The sequence below is a fragment of the Clarias gariepinus genome, unplaced genomic scaffold (genome assembly GCF_024256425.1).
Source record: "Clarias gariepinus isolate MV-2021 ecotype Netherlands unplaced genomic scaffold, CGAR_prim_01v2 scaffold_31, whole genome shotgun sequence".
In the NCBI taxonomy this organism is placed as follows: Eukaryota; Metazoa; Chordata; class Actinopteri; order Siluriformes; family Clariidae; genus Clarias; species Clarias gariepinus.
The window spans coordinates 1,138,480-1,157,346 of record NW_026520998.1 but is presented as its reverse complement, the minus strand read 5'-3'; the positions used below and the strand labels follow the sequence as shown (position 1 = coordinate 1,157,346).

The 18,867-nt window shown below is 39.2% G+C and overlaps 1 long non-coding RNA gene across 1 annotated transcript; it reads left to right on the top strand.

Annotated features, from left to right (window-relative positions):
• The first annotated feature begins 3,247 nt into the window (after positions 1-3,247).
• On the top strand, positions 3,248-4,577 carry LOC128517005 (uncharacterized). The gene is made up of 3 exons (XR_008356784.1): positions 3,248-3,457; positions 4,293-4,339; positions 4,523-4,577. It is a non-coding gene; the product is annotated as an uncharacterized LOC128517005 (long non-coding RNA).
• Positions 4,578-18,867: the final 14,290 nt, after the last annotated feature.

The window sequence follows — 18,867 nt, the reverse complement described above, 5'->3', positions numbered from 1 at the left end:
TTCCTGCGCACATCATTAATCGCTTATGTCGAAACCTTTATCCAGTCAGCATGAGCAGGTATAGCACCACCTACTGGACAACATACTTATAGCTCTATCGTTATCAAATTTTGGTAGATTATTGGTAATATTTCTTTCCTAGTAATTGGTTTGATTTTATTATTTTAACAATATCTAATTGTTACAACCAGTAGTTTATAACTTGAGCGCATATTTCTACGTATTAATATGATTAAATATTTAAGTAGGAAACTTTATAACAAGGCAATTCATTCAATGTTAAAAAACTTGCATGCATTAATACTGTACTTGTACAGAAAGAAAATACAGATTTACATGTTACAGAAATACATGTTTGTGGTCCATTATGGAGTAAGAGCCAACACTATCTATAAAAATTTTTTAATATTCAATAATCATTATGTGCAATGTGAATTATTGTATGTAAGATTATCATTTTTTGAAAATTGTTAGGAAAGTAAATAGTAAACTTATAGTCTATAAAGGCAAGTCTTTAGTGCTGGGATTCAAACACAAAGATTTCTCATGTATAAATTAATGCCTTAAAGAATGAGCCATCACATCAACTAGCAAGAATATAAATGCAGTCTTTTTTTATGCAAGTAAATTTTCGAGCTATTTAGCATCAATTGTAAGTAGTTTTAACACAGTGACGTACAGTATTACTGGCCTTTGATTAGATTTGTGATATTTATAAAATATTGTAGGAGTTAAAGGAACAGCCCTTTTCTGGCCCAGGTCTTATTTTACTGATCAATATCAGGCTGCAGATACACACTACCGTTCAAAAGTTTTAGAACACTTGCAAATTTCTTTGTTTTTGTTTAGTGATTTATTTTCTACATTCTACAACAATACTGGGGATTATTAAAATACTATAAAATAACACATATGGAATTAGGTAATTACGTAAAAACAAGAAAAACAACAGTTAGTTGTTATTTTAAGACACAGAGGTCAGCCTTTCTGTAATAGTTCTTGCAAGAACAGTATTGTGTCAAGTGCATTTGCAAAATCCGTCAAGCACCATAATGAAACTGGCTCTCATGAAGGCCGTCCCAGGAGGGCGAGACCAAAACCTACCTCTGCCCCAGACGAGGAGTTCATTTAGAGTTATCAGCCTGAAAAATGACCAATTAACAGCCCCTCAGATTAGAGGCGTTATGAAGTCTTTATGAAGTAGCAGAAACATCTCAATATCAACTGTTCGAAGGAGAAAAGGAGTTAAAAAGAAATAAAAATCAGGAACCATCATGGAGTTAGAAAGTGTTCTAAAACTGTTAAACGGTAGTGTAAATAGTAACTTCTATACACACACTAAAGCAAAATTTGGCATATTTGGCATTGGTATTAGGACCAATGCCTTTTTCTATATACAGTGAAACCTCGGATTGCAAGTTACGCAGTTAGTGAGTATTCCACAAGACGAGCAAGGATTTTTAATAAATTTTGACTTGAAAAACAAACAAATCTTGGTTTACAAGCATCGAGTATCATGTATCACGCATGCGCTTCTTGTTTTGATGGCGAGCGTCATGTGATCACAACAATCTTTCTCTTGTGCTGCGGAATTGTGGGTAATCATCTCCCCTGTTGAGTCTTAGTGCTTGTCTCTCACTGGTATAATTAACGTCCGTGCCTGCGTGTATTGTTTACTATAACACTGTGACCACGTGTGTGTGTAAAACATATTTTATTTTGTGTTTGAAAGCGTGTGTGTAGACCGCGCGTGTACTGTTTTTTATAACGTCTGTGTCCGCGTGTAAAGCAAAAGAAAGTCTCATTAGAGGTTAAAAATCAATTTCTCCCTCTCAGTCATTGTTGTTGTTGTGTGTGTGTGTGTGTGTGTGTGTATGTTTCTCTCTTCTGCGCTGCGGATTGTGTGTGTTCTGTGTGCATGCGCGTAAGCACGTGTTGTAAGCGATCACTCCTAGACGGCGCTGTGCACTTGAAAACTGTGTATGTGTGGTTTGTGTAGTTTTTTGTTTTGTTTTTTGGACTCAGTTTCCCAGAATGCAGCTCGGTCAGGTGATGACAAGGCTCACCTGAACCGAGGTGGCTCATTAGTTCCTGTATAAATAGCTGTTTGTTCTGGGAAACTGGGTCAAGCATTGGTTATGTAAAGTGGGCATTTGTTTTGTGTTGGTTTTATTCAGTTGTAGTTGGCATTTGTTTTATGGAACTGTTTATTTAAGTTTTACACTTGTTCAGTTAAGTGTGTATTGTTAGTTTGTCTCTTCGTCTGTGTGTTTATTTGTCTGTAAGTATTCTTGTCTGTTTAATCCCTGTTATGTTTTGTATCCAATTTTGTTTAGTTAGTTCAGTCATCTTGTTGGTTTAGTTTCCTAGTATGTTTAGTCCCCTGTCTGTTTTGATACTTGTCCCTTGTGTGTGTAAGTTATTTGATTAATGTTTTTTTTTTTTTTGTAACATGCTCCAGCAGAAAGCCAACTTCCTTTGTTCATGTTTTGGTTGTAAATAAAAAGACTGCCATCTATGCCTCACCTCAAGACCTTGCTTTGGTTACGTCTAGGTTGGATTATTGTTATGCCTTACTAGAAGTTTCACTAAATGCATAAACAAATTTTTAGAAATTAGCAACCTGACTGAACTGCTGGTCTTTTAAGTTCTAAGGATCATCATGAGTTTACTGTGGCTGATGAGCCATAGAAACCATAAAGATAGCTGTTACTCTTTAGTAACTCTTTGGTACTCTACACAGGGCTCCGTTCTTCATACGTTGCTTAACACATTCGGGATGAATTGACACATTTAAGATGAGATTATTGTGCTAATTATGATGTGGCTAATTTGGTTCTTCAAGCACACCTGTTGATAATTAGTATAGCTGGACTGAGTTGTCTAGGATTATTGCGCGTTTAAGCGTTGGTTTAAAAGGCGCTATTTATTGACAGTAGAAACACTGATTACCACCCACAGTACCACACACTCTAAAAAATGATTCTGTGGCCTTGTAAATTTCACAGTTATAAAAAAGTTATATTACCTTAATAAAATCTCTAAAAGTCACATACATGATTGTTTGAGTTAGACAAATCAAAATAAATGCCTAAAAAAACAATTATTCATTTTGTCTTAAATTTACACTATAATTTAAGTTTACTTCACTAGTAAAAATCAGCATTTGACTAACTGAATTATATTTTTAACATGCACTTGATATTTTTTGATACATTTGAATTAAAATATCTGTTAATGGAGTAATTGTACTGATTAGTTTCAAGAACTACAATTATAAATTATTCCAACTCAATATTCTTTATTTTTAACAACAAAAACTTAAATAATTGAGTAAATTGCCCTGTGCAAGTGCTCATGGGAAGTCTGGTGTAACATCAGAGACAAGAAGGCTGTGAGGATGTGAGAATGGACATGAAGCATCTGGGACATTCTGGAACATTCCTTACAAATCCTGGTGAGTAAACAGCTAACACAAGTTACTGTAATAATGACTCTGTCTGCCTGCACACACAACTTTATAGGGTGTGAGTTACTGTTCTGAATCCTGTCACAGCCGAGCTCCAGAGCTAACGATAGCTAGCAACAGGCCAGTCCTGGGGTTCATAGTGATTTAGCTTGTTTGTTCCAACCACCAAACTGCTCAGCTAAATCGCGGTTAACACAGACACTTAAAATCTGGCGTAAAAGGAGAGATTTAACACCGAGCAGCAGCGCGTGCATGTCCGGGTTTCTCGGTGTAACCGGCCGCGGTTGTGCCGCAATATTTGAATTTCTCCCGCCAAATGCGGTGATTTTGTGCAGCCTACCGCCACTGTGGCGAGGATATAAAACTAACATGTTCAAATACAGTAATTCCCGCATGTGTACCGGTCCACCTCACACACTGAACCGCGAGTCTGATCGGTCACTCCGACACTTTAAGGAAGAAACTCAGAACAAATCCGGTTTAAACAGCAGAAATGAGGTGCAGTGTCCGGACTCTGGCAGTGTTTTATCCGTTACTGTATATGAGTATTTTTAACATGATTAAACACTGAGCACGCAGCAGCAGATGTTATAAAATAAATGTGCTAAGTACTGTACTAGTAACTAAAGCTATGAAATATAAAGAATAAGTGAAAATACAACATTTCTCTCAGAATTAGAATTAGGAGGAAGTAATATGAAATAAAAATATTGAAGTGAAACATTATGTATGTTCTGATATGTACGTAAAAGAACCTAAAACTAATTGATTTTGTGTGTGTTTGTGTGAAACATGTTATATATTTTCTATATCTCTTTCACAGCACCAACACCACTAATGAAGAGAAGTTGAATAGAGATAAAACAGGAGGTAAATGTCAACTTTTTTAAATGTTACAGAAGTATTAAATGTGTAACCATTGAATCAAAGATAGAAATAGACTATTAGTCCAAAAAGTATGTATTTGAACAGAAGTACTATTTTATCAGTCTGGTGGACTTTATATTAACAGTCACACTTGTACTTACTTGTATACTATTGTTCCTTTTTCAGGTGCCAGCATTATGGGATGGCGGTGTAAGCTCTGCACATTTGTCGTATCATCAAAAGGCAACGAGTCTTTTACAGCGCTCTGGAGGAATTTTGGCCCACTCATCTTTGCAGAATTGTTGTAATTCGTTGGCTGCTTTTTCCCGAGCTCCGCCAGACTGACCAATTTTTCTACTTTTTCGTCCCCTTACGAAGAGTAAACATATAACAGATAAGTATTTCATACTACCTTATAATATATTCACTCGAAACGCGTGTTATATCGTTTTCGTATAAGTTTATATCGTATAAGTTTTAATAGTTTTGCAGCACACCGCTTCCAGCCGGCTTTTCATTAGCATCGCTAGCCCGTTAGCCCGGCTATCACAAGTTTGTTTACGCTCTTTCGCACCGGTTATTTCTATTTTTAGACACCATGTCGGTTGGGTCTCTGCCCCTGTGTGCAGGTGAGGAGACATTGGAGCTGCACTCGGTAGACTTGGAGATGGAGGCCGTGGAGAAGCTGATCCGCGACCTACAGGTGAAGCTGGCCCGGCTACAGCAGCGGAAAGCCACGCTGGAATCGTCGCGGACCGACGATCACCTGTCCCAGGTAAATTTTCGGCATGAAAATTCTCCGACAACCTCTACTCCGCGTGCTTCTCTGCCCAGGCCCAACGCACCGAGAACGCAGCCTGCCCAGCTTTCCTTCACCCCGGCGCCGGGATACCACGAGGCCTGGAAACTTCAGCAGCGGAAGACGCGCGCCAAGCCCCGGGCGAGGACCTCTCCTCCTCCGCCACCACCCATCTTCGAGATCTCAACCCGAAACCGCTTCGCTCCTCTCCGTGAGACGGCACACGACGCGCTGGTCATCGGAGACTCCATTGTCCGGCACGTGCGTGCTACCACAGCTAAAGGTAAGGCGTACACGCGCTGTTTACCTGGTGCACGTGTTCTTGATGTTGCTGCACAGGTGCCTGCGGCCCTGAGGAAGAACATTCGAGCTGTGGTTCTCCATGCTGGCACCAACGACATCAGGCTGAGGCAGACGGAGATCCTAAAGAAGGACTTCAGGAGCCTGGTTGAGAAGGTCCGCAGCACATCACCCACGACAAAGATCGTCGTATCTGGACCACTTCCGACATTTCAGAGAGGAATCGAGAGGTTCAGTAGATTATTTGCCTTCAATGAATGGTTACAATCTTGGTGTCAACAACAGAGATTACCCTTTGTTGATAACTGGAATGTTTTCTGGGAGCGTCCTAGGCTCTACCGCACAGATGGCCTGCACCCTAGCAGAGCTGGAGCAGCGGTCCTCTCTGACAACATCTCCAGGACATTACGAACCATCTGACTTGCGGTAAGTCATACCTCAGATTCTTTAGATATCAGCCACAATACAACTCACCATACTAATAGACGCACACACATAGCTTGTACTATAGAAACTGTGTCTATTCCCCGATTAGTGAGAAAAAAGAATAAATTCGTTAAATCCAGCCGAAACAATCTGGTAACCATTAAACCAGAAAAAGCCCAAATAAGTAATCGAAGTCTACCTCTAAAGTTTGGACTTCTCAACATTAGATCCCTTACGCTAAACCAACCGTCTGCTAGCTGCATAGAGTCGTCACTCAGGGTTCACTCTATTGAGACTGTGTCTGTTCCCCGAGCTAAAAACAAATTTAGAAAGACTCAGAAAGTCTGTTTTAGTAATTTAATTAGCATAAAGACCACAAACTTGGATCAGACTGAATGCGCAGCCGGCACCTCTGATCTGAAGCTAGGACTGTTAAATATTAGATCTCTCGCATCTAAAGCAGTTATAGTTAATGAAATTATCACAGATCAGGAGTTTGATATACTCTGTTTAACAGAAACCTGGATTAAACAGGACGAGTATGTAGCTCTAAATGAAGCTAGTCCTCCTGGATACAGCTACATACACCAGCCTCGGTTAACTGGTAGAGGAGGAGGCGTCGCAGTTATTCACAATGATAATTTGACTATTGTACAAAAACACGGACACAAATTTAATTCATTTGAAATTCTTTATAGTAACATAAGTGTATTTAACTATATTAAGTCAGCTCAGTCGATCCCGCTAATCATCATTTACAGACCTCCAGGGCCGTACTCGGAATTTCTTAGTGAATTTGCAGATTTCCTTTCAAATCTAGTCGTTTCTGTAGACAAAGTGTTAATTGCTGGAGATTTTAATATTCATTTTGAAAACCCAGAAGACCCTCTGAGAACAGCATTTATGTCTATACTGGACTCGGTAGGAGTAAATCAGTGTGTAGTAGGACCCACTCATAAAGCAGGTCACACTTTAGATTTAATAATATTATTTGGATTAAGTATAAGAAATTTATTCACAATACCACTATCTGAAGTTATCTCAGATCACTATCTTGTCTCATTGCAAGTGTGTCACAATAATAATGTACACACAGCGCCGCGCTACCGTATGAAACGTACATTCACATCAACTACCAAACAGAGCTTTATCAGTAATCTCCCAGAGTTCCCAACTTTGATTAGATCACCGTCTGACCCCACAGAACTCGATCAGGCGACTGAATATTTAGAGTCGACATTTCGCTATACCCTAGATAATGTAGCTCCAGTCAAAAGAAAAATTATTAGAGATAAAAAACTTGCTCCCTGGTATAACGATCACACGCGCACTTTAAAACAGACCGCTCGGAAATTAGAACGTAAATGGCGTCAAACTAAATTACTAGTATCTCAAATAGCATGGAAGGAGAGCATCCTGAACTATAGAAAAGCTCTTAGTGTAGCTAGATCAACATATCTCTCCACTCTTATAGAAGAAAATAAAAATAATCCTAGATTCTTATTTAATGCTGTAGCCAAATTAACCAGAAATAAGACCACTGCAGAAATCTCCACAACAACATCATGCAATAGTGAGGACTTCATGAACTTTTTTAATAATAAAATTGTAAATATTAGGCATAAAATTGAGGTTTTGAAACCGAACAATGTAATTGATGCAGATGTTAATCTAGCCATGTCAGATCAGAACCTAGAATACTTTACTCCCCTTGAAGAGAATGAACTAATTTCACTCATCTCTTCTTCAAATTCATCAACCTGTATATTAGATCCTGTACCGACACATTTTCTTAAACAGATAGTACCAGCAATAATAGAACCCCTGTTGAGAATAATTAATTCTTCACTCAGCATTGGATATGTTCCAAAATCTTTTAAATTAGCAGTTATCAAACCAATAATTAAGAAACCTGACCTCGACCCCTGTCAGCTGTCCAGTTACAGACCAATATCAAACCTCCCCTTTATCTCTAAGATCCTGGAAAAGATAGTAGCGGAGCAGCTATGCTCATATATACATAGGAATGGCATACATGAACTGTATCAGTCAGGATTTAGGCCTCATCACAGTACAGAGACGGCGCTCGTTAAAGTAGTAAATGACATTCTATTGGCCTCTGATCAGGGTTGTGTAACTATGCTTGTATTACTTGACCTCAGTGCAGCTTTTGACACTGTTGATCACGCTATTCTTCTTCACAGATTAGAAAATGTAGTGGGAATTAAGGGTACAGCCCTCTCCTGGCTCAGATCCTATCTGACCCATCGTTATCAGTATGTAGACTTAAATGGTGATTATTCTGCATGTTCTCTAGTGGAGTTTGGCGTTCCGCAGGGTTCAGTTTTAGGTCCACTGCTTTTTTCCCTTTACATGCTTCCTCTGGGCAACATAATCCGTAAGCATGGTATTAGTTTTCATTGTTATGCTGATGATACACAGTTATATGTCTCAGCAAAACCTGATGAGAAAAAACAGCTTACTAAAATTGAGCAATGTGTGCAGGACATAAGAAATTGGATGCTAACTAACTTCCTTCTGCTAAATCCGGATAAGACAGAAGTTCTAGTCATAGGACCGCATACAGCTAGGAGTAAAATTTTAGATCATACCGTAACTTTAGATGGCCTTTCTGTTCCATCAAATGCAACAGTGAAAGACCTTGGTGTGATTATTGATTCCAGCCTTTCATTTGAAGCACATGTAGATAATATTACCAGGATAGCATTCTTTCACCTCAGAAATATTGCCAGAATAAGAAATTTATTGTCGCTAAACGACGCAGAAAAACTAGTTCATGCTTTTATCACCTCTAGGTTGGACTATTGTAATGCCTTACTGTCTGGTTGTTCAGCTAGATGCATAAATAAGCTTCAGCTAGTCCAAAATGCAGCAGCGAGAGTCCTCACCAGAACCAGAAGATATGAGCACATCACCCCTATCTTATCTTCACTCCATTGGCTCCCTGTGAAATTTCGCATTGATTTTAAAATACTACTCTTGACATATAAAGCATTAAATGGTCTCGCGCCGCAGTACCTGAGCGAACTGCTAGTGTCTTACGATCCGCCACGCCTACTTCGATCAAAGGATGCAGGCTGCTTGTCAGTACCGCGTATTATGAAAAATACAGCTGGGGGCAGAGCTTTTTCTTACAAAGCCCCAAAGTTATGGAATAGTCTTCCAAATAGTGTTCGGGACTCAGACACAGTCTCAGTGTTTAAGTCCAGGCTAAAAACCTATTTATTTAGCCGAGCATTTTTATAAATAGATTTGCCATAGGTAAAGGAGCAGATCTGGGGGACTCATGGACGTAGAGTATTATGGTAAACTGGTATGTTTGGATGCTGTCTTCCTCACTCACCATACCTAACTGCCATCTCTCCTCTTCTTCTCTTTCCCCCCTCTTTCTTTTTCCTCTCTCCTCCTGTCCCCCCCTTTCACTCTTTCTCTCTCTCTCTGTCGAGCTACACATGTCGTTCCTGAGCTGCCAGTGATCCAGACTCCCTCTGCCCTCCGGACCTGTCTGACCCATCCTGGTGCCCCGCTTCTGGCTGAAGATCTCGTCACATGGATGCCCCGTGTGTCTCTCTGGGATGCGTCTGGTGTCTGGGAATGATTCTCTCTACCTAGAAAATGGTTCTGGCCTTGACTGGTGTTGGCAACTGTTTCTCTGGGGACTTGACAGTTCGATAGTTCATGACTGGAACTTCTTACAAGTCTACCTGGGTCTTCAATAACTACCTGGACTCCATATTAACATCAATTAACATCAGCTATTATAGCTGAACTGCCTCCCACCCTACACACTGTATAAATGCAGATCATTTACTGCTTTTTGTTTCACCCAAATGAGGATGGGTTCCCTGTTGAGTCTGGTTCCTCTCAAGGTTTCTTCCTCTTACCATCTCAGGGAGTTTTTCCTTGCCACTGTCGCCCTCGGCTTGCTCACCAGGGACAAACTGACCATTTTGATTCATACAAATTCACATTTCATACAAACCTAAATAATTCTTTTGACTATGTAAAGCTGCTTTGCGGCAATGAAAATTGCTAAAAGCGCTATACAAATAAAATTGAATTGAATTGAATTGAATCAAAAGGAATTTCGATCATTACCGAGTGAAGCATGGTACTGTTGGTCATGGATATTTAGTGTTCTGTGTTCATTTAGACTGTCATTGCTTCTTTAAGACCTGAGAAGGTCTGCACACACATTTGTATGGATCCCACAGTTTGCAGGAAACTGAAGTGTGAAGGTGTGCAATCTTTCAGATGTAAAATGTGACTCATTAGATTCTAATACAAAAGTCTACTTTCCATGTGTTAACTGTATAATACTTGTGGCAGGAGTATTGTTTCTTAAACTGTTTACTAATAACATAAATTCAGCTCTTTGTTTATGATCTTGTTACATGTAATTTGCAAAGTAAACCAGGTTGAGTTTAGACTTCATGTCTTGTCAAATTTGGCAAATAAATGTTTAATTAAAATGAAAATGTGTGTATTGTTTCTTTCATTTAGTTAAAATATTTAGTAAATGTAGCACATTTGTTTATTAAATAATAGTATAATTTTCAGTATCTTCTACCTTCCATTTCAATTATATCTACTCAATTATTTTACCCATTTTCACTTTTCATTAACTTCTAATTTTCATTACATTTACTCAATTTTGTACATCATTGTACTAAATATAGTTATTCAGGTCTACTTAATTTTTTTACTGACTTGTACTCAATTCATGAAGTATATTTTACATGATTTTTATATTTTTTTACATTTACTCAATATTTTTAAGTGTAAAAATGTTTCACCAAAAAAATTGAGTACAGCACAGTTTTATTTTTTAGAGTGCAGTAAGCTGAAAACTTACTAAAGTTTTAAGTAGTAAAACCTAAAACTTTAAGTTACCAAACTGCACAAAACAGTTAGGTACTGTGCAGAGTACCAAAGAGTTACTTAAGAGTAACAGCTATCTTTATGGTTTCTATGGCTCATCAGCCACAGTAAACTCATGATGATCCTTTGAACATAAAAGGACCTGTTGCTATGACAGCAAGATCAGGACAAATCCACAACTAGCAAATCCAGCTAACTGTGTTATCGACGTACAAAGAACAGACCCCAGGTCATTATTAGTTATGTTGCAGCACTGAAAATAGCATTAATACTAAAATGTAAACAATTTCTAAAACACTTATACAACATAATTAAAGTGACAACCACTTACAGGAAATTCTGTTCTGTTTACTTTGGATTAAAAAAAAACAAACTTCAAGCTTTGCTTCACCAGCAAATCGTATAAATGTGACTCAGCTGTTCTTTTGAAAGAAACAAGTGAAAATAAAAGCAATTGACAGACTCTTTTATTTTCACATGGTTGATCGTTAATTGACACATGATTGATCGTATTCTAAACTAATTAAACAAATTTCATTACTGATTTGCTTTATTGCTCTGCAATCAAAGCACAGTGGACAGTTTTAAATTTCCAGATTTGCAGCCTTCAGATGTTATGTAAATAAGATAAATCAGGATTATGCATTTAAATAATGTGTTGTGTAATCTGATATATGTTAATTCAGGCCTTGTAAAATGTTAAGGGAAAAAACACTAAAATTAAGAACAAAAAATTATTGATCATTAAGTGAGTAATAGTAAATAGTAAATCACTGCTATAGAGAGCATTACAATTTTTTGCCTGTAATTAAGGAGCGCGTTTGTAGCCCGGATATTGAACTGTTGGCTGTCGGACTTCGCCCATAATATTTACCCAGAGAATTCTCTCATGTTATAGAACTGTCGTGTACATACCTCCGTCCACGAACGCCGACGCGTTCAGAAGGGGCTACTAATACTTTAATGTAAACATTAAATTCAATTCAATTCAATTCAATTTTATTTGTATAGCGCTTTTAACGATTTACATCATCACAAAGCAGCTTTACACAATCAAAAGAATTAAGTTTGTATGAAATATGAATGTGTATGAATCAAAATTATATGATTGTCCCTGATGAGCAAGCCTAGGACGACGGCGACAGTGGCAAGGAAAAACTCCCTGAGATAGTAATAGGAAGAAACCTTGAGAGGAACCAGACTCAACAGGGAACCCATCCTCATCTGGGTGAAAACAGATAGCAGGGATTGATGTGCATAATAATATGAGAGACTGGAAGTTCAGTATAAGAGGAGATGTGTAAGATTAAAGTCCAGTTTGTTCCTGGAGGCTCAGGTAGGCTGTGAAAAATTCCAGTCCTGAACTATTGAGCGACTGAAGTCACAGGTCCTCAGAGAACAACTGTCTGCATCAGTCGAAGACAGGACCACCTTCATGGAAAAGTGGAACCAACCCCAGTCACCACACGCATTCCAGGCAGACCACACGGGGGCATCCATGTGATGAGATCTCCAACCAGAAGCAGGACTCCAGGATGAGTTAGAGAGGTCCAGCGGGCAGAGGGGGTCAGGATCACTGGCAGCTCAGGAGCGACATGTATAGCTCGACAGAGAGATAGGTAGAGGAAAAAGGAGAGAGGGAGAGAGAGAAGAGAGCAGAAAAGGAGAGAGCAAAGAGATAGAGAAATAACAGTTAGGTATGGTCACAGTCGAACAATGTAAAAAGTGAATGTATATTTAGTGCAGAGTGCAAGCAGAGACTCCGGCAGGACTAACTATGACATCATAACTAAAGGAAGAGCCAGAAGGAAACACAAACATGAGGGCTTCCAGAGATGTAAGGCAACCAATCACCTCACCGTCAACAAACCTGAGTGATCAATGAGAGTGGGGAAGACAGCATCCAAACATACCAGTTCACCTAATACTCTACGTCCATGAGTCCCCCAGATCTGCTCCTTTACCTAAGGCTAATCTATTTATAAAAATGCTTGGCTAAATAAATAGGTTTTTAGCCTGGACTTAAACACTGAGACTGTGTCTGAGTCCCGAACACTATTTGGAAGACTATTCCATAACTTTGGGGCTTTGTAAGAAAAAGCTCTGCCCCCTGCTGTAGTTCTAATAATACGCGGTACTGACAAGCAGCCTGCATCCTTTGATCGAAGAATCAATTAAAATTTGATCGAGGAAACATTAAAGCACTTTTTGTAAGTCGCTCTGGATAAGAGCGTCTGCCAAATGCCTAAATGTAAATGTAAATGTAATACCCTGCAGGATTGTTTTGAGGCTATAAACTGGGAAGTTCTCCGTAAACCACATAAAGAGGACATTGATGGTATGACAGACAGCATTAAAGAGTACATTAACTTCTGTGTGGACACCTGTGTACCTATGGGAAATATTCGCTGTAGGGAAGAAGGCTCAAAGAATATTGGCTGTCAAAATCGGGGAGGAACAACAACATGAGAGAGGTGTGGAGAGGCATGAGGAGCATTACTGGTTACAAGACGAGTGGCCAAGGTATTGAGGGCAATGTGGAACATGCTAACAACCTCAAAACCACCTTTAACAGATTTGATGTCCCTCTGTCTCACACCATCTTTAACTTTAGCTTTAATACAGGCTCCCCTGCTCCCCCATTCACCCCCACACAGAAAACAGCCTCTACTTCTTTGGCAATCCCATTTATCAACATCTTAGATGACCAGGTAAAACATTAGCAGTTGTGAGCAGGCTCTGCCCCACAAAAGCTGCAGGTCTCGATAAAATCAACCCAGCCTGAGTCTGTCTCTACAGAAAGTCCCTGCCTGTGGAAAACGTCCTGCATTGTTCCTGTCCCCAAGATACCACGACCCTCTGCCCAGAATGACTGCAGGCCTGTTCCTCTAACATCACATATTTTGAAGGTGTTTGAGAGACTTATCCTGGATACACTTCGTCCCCAGGTGAAGTCCTCTCTTGACCCACTTTAGTTTGCCTATCAGTCATTCCTGGTAGTAGATGACATCATTATACATCTGCTCCACTGAACCTACTCCCACCTCAACAAACCTGGAACCAGTGTAAGGATTATGTTCTTTAACTTTTCCTGTGCCTTCAACAACATACGACTGGCAGTACTGGGAAGAAACTAAGGGATATGCAAATTGACATATATTGGTCTACCTGAGGGACTGTTCTTTCTTTATTTCTTTTCACCTTCTATACATCTGACTTAAATATAATTCAGAATCATGCCGTCTACAACTATTGAGAACTATTGAGTCAGTTCTCTGACAATTCTGTGGTTGTGGGATGTATTAAGGATAGTGACATCTCAGAGTACCAGTCTGTGGTGGATGACTTTGTTTTCTGGTGTGAGCGTAACCACCTACAACTCAACATCAAAAAAACAAAGGAGCTGGTGGTCGATTTTAGGAAAAGGGAAACCCCTGTGATACCTATATCTGTCCAGGGAGAGACAGTGGACATGGTCTCTGAGTACAAATACCTGGGAGTGCATCTAGATAACAAACTGTACTGGTCAGTTAACACAAGGGCACTCTACAAAAAAGGACAGAGCAGGTTGTACTTTCTGAGAAGGCTCAGGTCATTCAACATCTGTAATACTATTCTTCGGATGTTTTACGAATCTGTTGTGGCAAGTATCGTTTTTTATGCTGTTGGGGATGTAACATAAAAGCAGCAGACAGAAACAGACTGGACAAGGTCATTTAAAGCGCTGGATCTGTACTGGGCTTAGATCTGGACTCTGTTGATGTCGTGGCAAGAAGGAGGATTCTATCCAAAATATGCACAATCTTGAACAATCCTTCTCACCCGCTTTACAGAGTTCTCACTGACCAGAGGAGCAACTTCAGCTAGAGACTGATCATGACCAGGTGTTTTACAGAGCGCCACAGGAGATCTTTTCTCCCAATGGCCATGAAATTATATAACTCTTCTCTGTAACATTTTCACCACGAGACAGGAACTATGAGTAGTTTCTGTTCAATAATATTTTTTATGACATTTTATTTTATAATATATAAAAATGGGAAATCAATCTTGAATTGATTAATGTTGTTAAAACTGAGGACCTACTACATAAAGTGTTATCCTACATAAACCAACAATATAAATAAAAGCATACCACCTGGTGTGTAATGTTTGGTATTAACTGTAAGGCTTGGGATTTCATGTAAATAGAAAACCTATTTACAGTAAATTAAATAGGAATCTTTATTACAAGGCAATTTATTCAATGTTACAAAATTTGTCATGTGATAATTCCTTGCAAGTGCAACTATTCATTATAATTAGATATGCTGAACTCTGCTATTATTTAAATTTTTTAGTATTATTTTTATCTACCATGGCAAGTTTATAGTGCTGGGTAGGTAAATTGTTAGTCACTATTAAGTGATTTTTGTAATGAAATACATACATACATACATACATACAAACATACAATCAAATAAACAATCATTCTTCTTTTTTGGTCATGGCTCTGTAGCCAGGTCATGAAAGGAGAAAACTGCAATAAAATTATTTTGGCCATATGAAGCTTTTTAAAAAACAAAAAGTCTACTGTACATTACTATATTAAATACATTTTGTTAATGGTCACAATTAACCCCTAGAGGGTGTCTTGTGTTTTTTTGTGTGTGTTTTTGTTAAGCTGGACTTCATCTCCCAGAATGCACCTCGGTCAGGTGATGAGAGCACTCTCACTGTGGCTCATTAGTTATGTGTTATAAAAAGCCTGTTTAAGTTCTGCCTGGTTGTTTTGCATTTGTTGAATTAAAATAATCTGTTGTGCTCTCTATATTGGTTAGTCTGGAAGCCTAGGGTCCATTTCTTGTACGTTGATAACTCAGTTAGCTGGATTTGATAGTTGTGGATTTGTCGTGATCTTGGATTGTTTCTTTCTTTGATGCACATCTCGCACTTGCTGTCATTGCAACATGCCCATGAGCTTAAACCTGCTTGGAAGCAGGTTTATTTCATGTAAACAGGATTTAGGCTGCGCTCCTGGTGGGTTATGATTGGTTGAAATGGCGAGGTCACATCTGATTGGTTAAAGGGCACAACTGACGCGGTATATAGGGAGAGGGTGTTATGCGCTAAAATGCCCCCATGCCATTGATTTTCCCCCTACATAATTGCTATCAAATATTATTATTATTATTATATTATTATTAGTTATTATTGTTTATTATTATCAAATATGATATTACTATTATAATAAACCCTAGACACATGACAGCCGTCAAGACCATTAATACAAATTCTTGTATAATGTTTATTTTGTGGCACATTCATTTTTCAGGGCTTTGTTATGAATATGCAAATAAACATTTATATATAATAAAATTAAACATTCTTTATGATGAAAAATTAGACGAAATTTTTTTAACGCATAACACTCTGCTTGAGAAAAAGATTTAGCTCAGTCTTTTGCCATTTCGTCAAATAATTGATATGGTCGTGATCAGTGTTTCTACTGTCAATGCATATTGCCTGTTGAACCAACGCACGAACGCGCAATAATCCTAGACAACTCAATTCAGCTATACTAATAATCAACAACAGGTGTGCTTAAAGAACCAAATTAGCCAGATCGTAATTAGCACGATGATCTAATCATAGATGTGTCAATTCGTCTCGGATGTGTCAAGCGGTGTATGAAGAACGGACCCCTGGTCTCTTAATTTGTCAGTTAAATTTCAAGTAGAGTCTAGTTCAGCTTATAGTTTAGTTGTTTATAACATTTCCTGTTTTGGTTTGTTCTTGTATTTAGTTTGTTTGTTTATGGTTTTCTTAAATTATCATTAAAACACCATCCATTCTTCACCTCTGCATTTAAGCCTCGCCTACACACCCTTTACAATCGTGACTTGCCATTAAACTAACATTTTTAAAATTCTAATTGAATTCAATTCAATTTTATTTGTATAGCGCTTTTAACAATTGTCATTGTCACAAAGCAGCTTTACACAATCAGAAGCATTATTTAAGTCTGTATGGAATGTGAGTGTGCATGAATCAAGATAAGCAGATCGTCCCTGATGAACAAGCTGCGGGCAACAGTGGCAAGAAAGACTCCCTGAGATGGTAATAGGAAGAAACCTTACTAGGAACCAGACTCAACAGGGAACCCATCCTCATCTGGGTGAAACAGAGAGCAGGAATTGATCTGCATTTATACAGTGTGTTAGGTGGCAGGCAGTTCAGCTGTAACAGTTGATGTTAGTTGATGTTAATATGGAGTCCAGGTAGTTATTGGAGACAATTGCAATCTTGAACTATCGAGCAACCGCAACCAAGTCAAGTCCTCAGAGAAACTGCTGTCAACACTAGTACAGGCCAGAAACGTCTTTATGGTAAAGTGAAACCATCCCCAGACACCAGACGCATTCCAAAGAGACACACGGGGCATCCATGTGACGAGATCTCCAACCAGAAGTGGGGCACCAGGATGGGTCAGACAGGTCCGGAGGGCAGAGGGAGTCTGGTAAAATTGTTTTACCATGGTGTGGATACTAAAATAAATAGAGTAGGAGTTATCCTGAAAGAGGAGTTTGTAAGGAATGTTCTAGAGGTTAAAAGAGTATCAGACAGGTTGATGAGTATAAAGCTGGATATTGAAGGGGTGATGTTAAATGCTGTTAGTGGTTATGCCCCAGAGGTAGGATGTGAGTTAGAAGAGAAGGAGACATTCTGGAGTGAGTTAGATTAAGTAATGCAGAGCATCCCCAGAGGTGAAAGAGTGGTGATTGGTGCAGACTTCAATGGACATGTTGGGGAAGGGAACAGAGGTGATGAAAATGTGATGGGCAGGTTTGGTCTTCAGGACAGAAATGTAGAAGAACAGATGGTGGTGGACTTTGCAAAGAGACTGTCATGCACACTCAATCCGCGAGCGGCACTAGGACCCGGAAGTAATGCGGTCTCAAACCAGGAAGTATAAGAGGAGTAAACAAACCACAACACACCGCTCAGTCATTGAGTTCACCCATGCCGCCTCGGATGCGTTCACCAATTCGTGAGTACTTACTTTCTTGGTTTTGCTTCCGTATTGAGTGTGTGTTTATAGGACTTGGGTTAGATTGTGTCTTTCCCTTACTTCCCAGTCGTGAGAGACACTAAATAGCGTGATTATCCTGCCCATTCGTGTCTCTCCGCGTTTGGGTTTACCATTCACGCTACAAGGGGTTAACCACTAAAGCTACGTTTTCTGGTCTCATCGGGTTAGTTCCTGACAAAGGATGAAAATAGCAGTAGTAAGTACTTTCTTTCAGAAGAGGCAGGAACATAGGGTGACATATAAAAGTGAAATCTTGGTGGTGGAACAAGGAAGTCCAGGAGTGTATACAGGGAAAGAGGCTAGCTAAGAAGAATTTCCAATTTCTAATTTCCTACCTTGCCATTATTTACCAAACCAATGGTTTAGTAATAGTTTGTGGGCCCAAAGGAGCACTGACAAAATGTTACCAACATTTTGCAGACGTTGGGCCAACCCTACTCATAACTACCACTAACAGACACTGTAAATAAAATTGCACTGTGAATAATGGCTGCTCGCATTGATTGGCTCTGCTGAGTGACTCACATAACCACACCCACCATGTGGAAAAAAAACGCTAGATTACTGGTATATTAATTATTCCTGTTTATCAGAAAAGCATCAGGGTCTGGACAGAACTGTCACTCGGTCTGGATCCGGACCAAGGTCCGCCATTTAGTGATGCCTGCTGTAGAGCAATCAGTCAGATTCCCCTGCCGTCAATGACTGGTTCAGGAGTGTTGGAGGAATGAAAATATAGGACAAGCAACCCAGAAAAACAGAGTTTGCAGACACAGTAAAGGGGACAGTCAGTGTAGGCTATATGATTTCTAAACTACTGTGTGGGTAATATTTTGATTTTGACTGTATGCATCCAGAGCCTATGCTGAAAGTTCAAGACATTTAGGCAGAATGGAATGGAATTCCAGTTCATCACAGGGCATACCCTGTGGGCATGTTACATAGCAATCAGAAAGATACCAAAACAAAGCCAACATTCCCTGAATTCTGTGGAATCAACTATGGCATTTACAAGTGCCTGGAAACTATGCA